This window comes from Drosophila kikkawai, chromosome 2L, assembly GCF_030179895.1.
Source record: "Drosophila kikkawai strain 14028-0561.14 chromosome 2L, DkikHiC1v2, whole genome shotgun sequence".
NCBI lineage: Eukaryota > Metazoa > Arthropoda > Insecta > Diptera > Drosophilidae > Drosophila > Drosophila kikkawai.
This window is the reverse complement of record NC_091728.1, coordinates 5921674-5929628: the sequence shown is the minus strand read 5'-3', so window position 1 is coordinate 5929628 and position 7955 is coordinate 5921674.

Below are 7955 nucleotides of genomic sequence, written 5' to 3'. Positions count from 1 at the left end.
CTGTTTTTTAATGCCATTTATGGCGCATGTGCGCGCAGTGCAGAAGTCGCTGAAACTGACAACCAGACATCCACATCCACATTCGACGACCAAGACGACCCACTGGCTGAGTGGACGACCATTTCTCCCCTCCGATCTTCACCAGACTCGGTACAGGTTACCAATCTTGTGGCTCTTCGGCTTCTTTGGCGGTGCATTACCGCATTGCAAACCTGAATTCCACCTCTCGTCTTTCATTATTAATACTCTTGGCAGCGGTGGTTATGTAAAAATATTATGAATCGTTTAAAACAAATTCAATTTTAATTAAAGCTTCCTCAACCAATTTTGTTGTGGGTGTTAATGTTTCATTTTGTAAAACTTTTTATGATAATAGGATGTAAAATTAACAGATTTTTTGAAGAGTAATATTAAGTTTCTATTGGTGGCAACAATGCTGCAATTATTTTTTATCAATTTTCTAGGGAACAATCTTTACTATGATTATTAAATATAAGGTTTAGGATTTCTTTCTTTTAATATATTTTCAAAAATTTTCTAGATCCTCAAAGTTGTATATATTATTGTAAAATCTTTGTATAACTATAAACTTCCCCTACATTTTATTTTTTGTAATATTCCTATTTTATTTTTATGTCTAATTTTTAAAGAGCATCCATCGGTCGCTGTGATTCCTTCTCTTTTTTTTTTTGGCATAACGATTCCGGATGCTGTCTTTGTCTCCCTCTTTCTCCCAGCCTCCCCACAATTCTCCCCTGTCTTTCTCCTAGTCACACTCCCCACAATTCTCCTCCGTCTTTCTCCTAGTCTCTCCGCAATTCTCCGCCCATCTCTTCCAGCTCCCCTGGCAAGCTCAGCTTTTGCTGCAACATGTGGCAGCAGAAATAGATTATGAATGTAAGGCAGTGGGTGTCGGAGTTGGAGTCGAAGTCGGAGAGGCACTAGTACCCACATCGGATTCGGATTCAGTATCAGTATCGTTAGACGGTAGCGTGTCTGTAACACTTTTTCCTTTGCCTCAGCGCCGCCTGGGAGAGCTGTGCTTTGCCTCGAGGAAGTTATATAATCGAGACAACATCGCGATATGTCGGCAATATGCCTCAATCAATTTAACATTTATGAGCGAGATGCACACCAAGAAACTACGAATAAATATTTATTTATTTGCATAGGTTGTCACAATTTAAACATGTTACTATAATAATAAAATATTTAGAAACAAATATAAAGAGTTTAGTTACTTTTTTTACTTTACAGATTTTTAATAGACTTTATATTGACCTTATATATAAACGCCGAAAATTGCTAAAACCTGAAGTACAGACACAACTAAATATCATCTTCCAAGTCATTGTTTAAAATTAAAAATTTATATAGCTTATACTAGGAAATATCTGGGCTTACAGAACCAAAAGCCCCTTAAATTATTGTGAAATTATATAAAAGAAGCCACAAATTAATTTAAAACCAAGTATAAACCCGATTTAAAAACTTTAATCTTTTTATATAAAAGAAATCTAAGATTAGATATATACTTTATAGTATATATTTCCTCGCAGTGCTTTGGAGGCCTGACTGCCTGAATGTCTGAAAGTTAATAGCCAAAAAAAAGGGGGAAAAAATGCGAAACTCTCTGGGCTTCGCCTCTGGATTGATTATGTGGGTGGGCAATCGTACTGGGACGATCTCGGTTACGGTGCCGGCTAAGAGAGAGCCAGGGGGGGACGAGGACGGAGACATGTAACCGATCCGTCCAAACTGTTGTCTTACTTTTTTTTACCGAGCTTCCTCATTAAACTTGGGGCGACGGGAGCAAGTTGCCGAGATTCTCATTAGGCAACCGATATATGAGGATCAAGTGAACGCTTAGCAGACATCGGCAGAAGGGGGATCGATCAACCTGTTCGATATCTTGGGAATTTATGGGAGTTTCATTTACGGCTCAGTGATTAGCTCGGTTTTGGTTGGCCGAAGTAATTCGGTTTTAACTGCATAGATATGTGGGAAAATATTGACTGAATGTAAACTGGAATCGTTTCCCATAAAGTGAGTACGGTTCTCAGGTCTTTTAAATAACAGTAATTGTGGTGTATAGCTAGAGAATGTGGATTATAGATTATAATTCTATGGAGGAAATAAAAATAATGATATTTAAATAAATGAATTAAATAGATATTGTTTACATATCCAATGTAATCCATTATATACTTGTTTCGGTCCTGTCAAGAACCTGAAACTCACTCTTCCTCCTTGAAATGTTGTGTGACTATCTTAATGGCTGAAGACCCGCTACAACCGACACTTGATCCAGAAACATAAAAGTATGGCAGAGTTTTTTTTTTCAATTAGAGTCACTCGTAAAATGGGAAATTTATGTTTTTTTACGATCGATTTTCATGTGTAATTTCCTTTTGTCCCATAAAGTCGATAAGCCATGTGCAAGGATCACAACTACTTCCTCTTTCCATTCCTCTACAGAGTCTGACTTTTCTCAGGCCACTTCATAGTGGATGTGGATTCAACCTGAGAGGAGGCATCAGAAGCAGCAGCAGGTCTTTGTTTCTCCTCCTCCTCCTTCTCCTTCCTGAAACCCCAGGGGCTCGGGGCTACAGAAATCCTCGGGGCTGCGTAATTAATTACACAGCATTTTCATTTGGAGTGGAGTGGAGAGTGGGTTCCTTTTTCTTCTTCTCCGGCATCATTTGCTGCCATTTCCACGCTTCGGAGCGTTCAATCTTCCACGACGTTGTTGTTCTTGGCCGAGTCTTAAACGATTTCCAAGAATCGCTCGAAGAGATCGAAGAAGACGCAAACGCATCCCGGGATGAGCGGATGTTGGGCACACACACACACATTTTCCAAGCCTAGTTGCCGATGCCCCTTGAACATAATGTGCGTGCACCATTGGCAGCGGCATTACAATCCTCCATCCAAATTCTTTCCTTTATCAGTACAGATGAGGTCAGAAAAATAGTATCAGTAAGATTACCAAAAGGTAATTCAACTGAAGGAATATTGAATATCTTTATCAATATTATCTATTAGAGTGAAAACATCCTAGGTTTCACGGTCTTTAATTTATTTAGTACCCTAACTTTAAATTATTTATTAAATTCCCTTAATCAAACCAGAAGTTTATCCAACTGGAATCTATATTCCCTCCTATATCTACCTATTATAATTTAAAAATACATATTGCCTTACCCTCCACTATAGCTAGCTTCTCTAATTTCGGTCTATGCCTTTAGGCCTCAGCTGATGATGATGATGATGCCCCCTTTCCAGACGGTGCCGGAGCGATTATTTAATTGATAAAGATTTCCACATTCCAGCAATGCCAGAGGGAAGCCAAACAGTGGCATGGGGGAGCTCTGTTTCGGTTTATCCTGTCCTCCCGTCTGGCAGGATAGGATCCCGGACCTCATATCGAATCTCCGTTGCACAATGCACTCCCTCAGCCACTCCATTTCAATATATATACTTGGTATATTCACCCCAACCATCGACCACGGAACCAGCTGAAATATCTCAAAGGTGCACTGTGCAAAATTGGTAGATTTTTTAAAGATTTTTATTTTTATAAAACAAATAAAATCAAGAAAGAATATAATTCTTAGGTGAAATCTCTACTTTTGATTAGTTATCATAAGAAATATAGGTAAAAAATACATTTTAAAAACAGAACCAATGTTGTTTTTATTTTTAAAATTATAAAAAGTATTAAAATACATAATTATCAAGATATTTTCAGTTTCAAAGCTGCATAGCTCTTCGCTATTCGTATAATGCTTTATTTAAAAAAGATTCCTTTTTATAATGACCAAATTAAATTTTAAAATAATTTTCCACTACAAATTGAAGAAAGAAATACAATATTTATAGATGTTTTGTTCCATGTATGGATGGATGGTACTGCGACATCCATCGGGAAACATGAAACCCGAAACCTTTCACCGTCATTTGTGCTGCGTTCTTGCGGTAAGGTGCTCTCGACACGCAGACACATAAAACATAAATACACACACACACAAAAACATAGATACACCAACACACTGATAAGAGGGAGAGTGCACAACCTGCCAACACTTGTGGATTTCTTCGATCTCGATCACTTTTTCATCCCTTAAGTGCACACTTGGGATTGCATACCCATTAGTTGGGCTATTGAAATTGGGGATATCAGGCAGGGGATAATACTTATATTTTAGATATTATTTCTTAAGTATACCTATATTAGATAGATCAGGTAGTTGACAACTATAGGAGAATTTAAGGAGAATTTAATCAAAATTTGAAGTAATTGAGGCAGATATAATACAACATATTTGGGTCCAAGAAGTTTGTCCATGTTATTCATCAGTATCTACCAAGATCCTTTTAATAATTTCATAATAAAAGCCCTCACTTTTCGTTATAAATTATTTAATTTGTAACCTTTTATTGTAAATAATTTCCAGGGCATCATCCTGTTCGGTTCTCTGAATCTCGAATCCCTATACTCCATCGATATGGCCGTTCTGCTTGGCTACGCTTCGTTTTGGGCGCTAAGTCGTAACGATTCTTGGGCTGCCATAATCCTGACCAGAAAAAGCAAAGGCAAGGCAAACGTCGCCAGAGATCGATATGCGAGAGTTCGATGGCTTTGGTTCGGGGTTCTTCGATTCGATCAGTTTTCCGTTCCTGGGTCCTTTGTTCCCGAAACACTCTCTCCCTCTCTCCTTCTTCCCTGGCCAGACTTTCGGGCAGGTTTCCCACGGTTTCTTCTTTCCCTTTTGGCTGGCTGGGTGCACATTTCATATCCTGCAGACGCACAAACACGGATTTGTCGGGGCGGCCAACTGTTAGAGGTCCTTTTGCTTAATGCGTGCGATGGCGGCAAAAATCGTACAATTACCCATTGTTGCCGGAGGGGGAAATGTGTAACAATTAGGCCAGGGCTCAAATTCAGGTCGAGTAGGATCATTGCACAGGATCTCTGCGCAATATCCTTTTCAGCTGAAATCAAAGAGGAACGAGGAACCAGCACAATTCAATTCAGTTTTGTGGCAGAGTGTAACGAAAAGGATCTTTATTTGACTAATCCTGAAAAATTACTAAATGTTATGTGGGTGGTTACCAGGACGATCCTCCATCGAATCGGCTTCTGTCGTGATAGGCTGGCAAGGATACACCCTCGGGGTATTAAAAAAAAAAAACAATTAGAAAAGGATAAAGAATAATGCAATTTTGTGAAATTATTAAATTAGTCAGTAAATTATTCCATTATCTCTGTTTTAATAACCTTTAAGGCAATGTCAAAAATTATCATTACATTTTATTGATCAGTCAGACTTATTTTGATTAACCCAGAAAATTCATTTAAATAATAAAATAAATGATTCATTAATTATTGGAATTCGCTTTATTATTATTTTCAGGTAACTATATAATTTTTTATCAGTTTTTTGTTACAGCTTCCAAGTTACATTGAAATTGAGTAAGCAAAAGTGGTCATATAACAGGTAACATTCACAATATAATATAATTAATTCTATATTTCTAGAAAATTAAAAAACGTGTAGAATCATCGTACCTTCCAAAACACCTTTTTTGGATTTCATTTAAACCCCAAAAGGACCCCCCCTTAACCCTCCACATACACACCACCCCCTGCTGATATTCTGTAATTGGCAAATTACCAACAAAAAATATAAAAAATAGGGTGAAAAAATAAAGAAAAAAAATAAGAACAAGACAGAACGTACTCGCGTCTGGAAATACTTCCGCATCGGGAGACGACTTTGTCTATTGGGCACTGCGACTATACTTATTTATAGATCTGGGACTATACCATGCCATATAGTGCAGGGCATATATCAAATCGTTGGCTGTCTGGCAAATGTGTATACATATATATACATATTAAACATGTTGTATATCTGTGTTTCGGTGTCTGATTCTAGAGCACAAGTGGATGCCACTTGGCGGCGGTGGCAGTGCCTCTGGACATTGGCATTCTATTTTAATGAATTATCTGCACTTAGGCATCGAACTAAGAACTTAGAGCTGCGACTATATAGCGATCGTTATAGAGTCTATATCGTAAAGAGTGGGGGAGGTGGTGGTGGTGGCATACCAGAAGTAAACTTTCTGACTGCATTGCAATGACAAAATACAGACATTTGTACGTACAAAAGGCTGATTGGCTCAATTGGACGACTATTTGAACTCTGACCTCTGTCCGTTCGTCTTCCTCTTTCTCTTGGGCTTCCTTAACCCCCCTGTTTAACCCCCATATGGCCGGCTGGCCATGACCAAAGCTACTAATTTGGGCCAGTGATCGGCGTTGTTGTTGGATGACGACGATCACTTGGAAACGTCGTCATCATCATTGTCGTGGCAGCTATCATCGATGGGAAAGACACTAGCTCAACTACACTGGGAGAATACATAAATTTGTTAGACTTTCATATTTCATAAAAGCGTAAAGATTATTACTATTACTGGAAAACATTAAATATATATTTATTGGTATACATATACATATAATGAAAGTTTATTTTTCAACATTTACATATATGTAGATATTTTCAATTTATTTAATGTCATTGGTAATTATTTTCCCAAGTGCATGTCCACGGAACTGACGATGGGCCATGGAGGGCGTGGGCGGGTCGTTGTCGTCGTCCGTTTATGGGCATTTGACTTGAAATGTCACCGGCAACTGGGCACGGAGAAAGAGAGGGAAGAAACTGGTTAACCAACTTGAGGGGACGGACGCCACTCGAAGCTAAGGGGGGCGCAAAGCGGATGCAGTGCAACTGAGCGCATCTTCGGAGCGGGCGAGCAACCTGACGGGGAACCCACCCCATCCCACTCCAATCCCCAGTTTCCCATTCCACTGAACTGAAGAGATTTCCAGTCGCAGCGAAGCGGAAACGATCCAACAATTTATAATTAAAGATTGCCAACTGGTTTCCATGGGCCGAAGATTTATGGGATCGAAAACACATATCAACTAGCACCTCGGAACATATTTTCGTGTGTTACAATAGAAGGTCTTATTGCTCAGGCGCGTGGCGATGATTTTCCCAAGGAATGGGGGCGGTGCTAGTATATGCATAATTTTTTAAAATATTTTAACATTATCTCTCACTGATAACGTAGTATTTCTAGGTATTTTCTTATCTATGAATATATGTAGAATTTACAATCATATGCTTTCCAAAAACTAATAAGCGACAGGGGACTTGAAAGCGGTTCATTTTGCTAACTCGAAATGTTAGTATGAAATGAGTTAGTTGGGAAGGTTCTAATAATGAAGGATCTTTTATTTTATTTAATTTACTTTTTAATTTCTGCTAGTATCTAGCGTAATATCTCGTTTCGATTCCGTACCTAATCGTTTATTTAAAAAACAATAATAATAACGATTTGCCAGATGTGTATGTATGGATAATATCGAAAATATCCCCCCATTTGGAACGCCTCTGGCACTCCTATCAGCATGGCGTAGAAACTTTTGTTTAAACTTTATCTTCTATTGATTAACAACTAAATCGAGCGCCCCACGCAAACTCGACACCGCCCACAGCCAAAGCGATGGGTTGCCGTTGCCTATAAGGTTGTTCCATGGTAAAGTTAGTGGATTTTAAAATATTTAAATTATTACCCAAGGGTTTTGTAGTTGTTGTTGCCAAGGAAGTGGAAAGAAAAGCAGCGAATGTTTACGCATCTAATGATTTGTTTGTTGTCTGTGCATACACACGCCGTTTGTCTAATAATATAATCGGGATTATTATGGCAATTGTGTGAGAATTTTGAGGAGAATAAAAAGCCATTCTTAATTGCGATTATTTGGAAATAATTCTCAAATTTTATGACGTAACGCTAACCCCTGTAACCTTCAGTTTGATGTACTGCAAGTTCTTCGAAGTATTAGAATTTTCCTTTAAAATAACTTGCTAAATGTCTAT